Genomic DNA, 640 nt, shown 5'->3' with positions numbered 1-640 from the left:
TTTATTTATTTATTTACTTTTTCCTTTTGGAGAAGATTGGATGGAAGAGTAATTCTATCGCGAAGAAGGTGACGAGATTAGAATATAATTATACGTAATTGGATAATTAGAAGTTATAAAGATGTTTTTATTTATTTATTTCTTTTGGAGAAGATTGGATGGAAGAGTAATTCTATCGCGAAGAAGGTGACGAGATTAGAATATAATTATACGTAATTGGATAATTAGAAGTTATAAAGATGTTTTTATTTATTTATTTATTTATTTATTTCTTTTGGAGAAGATTGGATGGAAGAGCAATTCTATCGTGAAGAAGGTGACGAGATTAGAATATAATTATACGTAATTGGATAAAAGAAATTGTAAATTATTTGTTTATTTATTTATTTATTTTTTTCCTTTTGGAGAAGATTGGATGGAAGAGTAATTCTACTGCGAAGAACGTGACGAGATTAGAATATAATTATACGTAATTGGATAATTAGAAGTTGTAAACATGCTTTTTGTTTATTTATTTATTTATTTACTTTTTTCTTTTGGAGAAGATTGGATGAAAAAGTAATTCTATCGCGAAAAAGGTGACGAGATTAGAATATAATTATATATAATTGGATAAAAGAAATTGTAAATTATTTATTTA

The 640-nt window shown here is 24.8% G+C and overlaps 1 protein-coding gene and 1 long non-coding RNA gene across 3 annotated transcripts in view; one reads left to right on the top strand and one right to left on the bottom strand.

Annotated features, from left to right (window-relative positions):
* LOC102672617 overlaps positions 1 to 640 on the bottom strand; it is a 32,837-nt gene that overhangs the window by 26,230 nt on the left and 5,967 nt on the right. The window lies entirely within an intron of this gene.
* LOC102678069 overlaps positions 1 to 640 on the top strand; it is a 23,894-nt gene that overhangs the window by 20,422 nt on the left and 2,832 nt on the right. The window lies entirely within an intron of this gene.

The sequence above is a fragment of the Apis dorsata genome, unplaced genomic scaffold (assembly GCF_000469605.1).
Source record: "Apis dorsata unplaced genomic scaffold, Apis dorsata 1.3 scaffold_221, whole genome shotgun sequence".
Lineage (NCBI taxonomy): Eukaryota > Metazoa > Arthropoda > Insecta > Hymenoptera > Apidae > Apis > Apis dorsata.
Note: the sequence above shows the minus strand (reverse complement) of the source record. Positions and strands in the feature narration are given on the sequence as shown.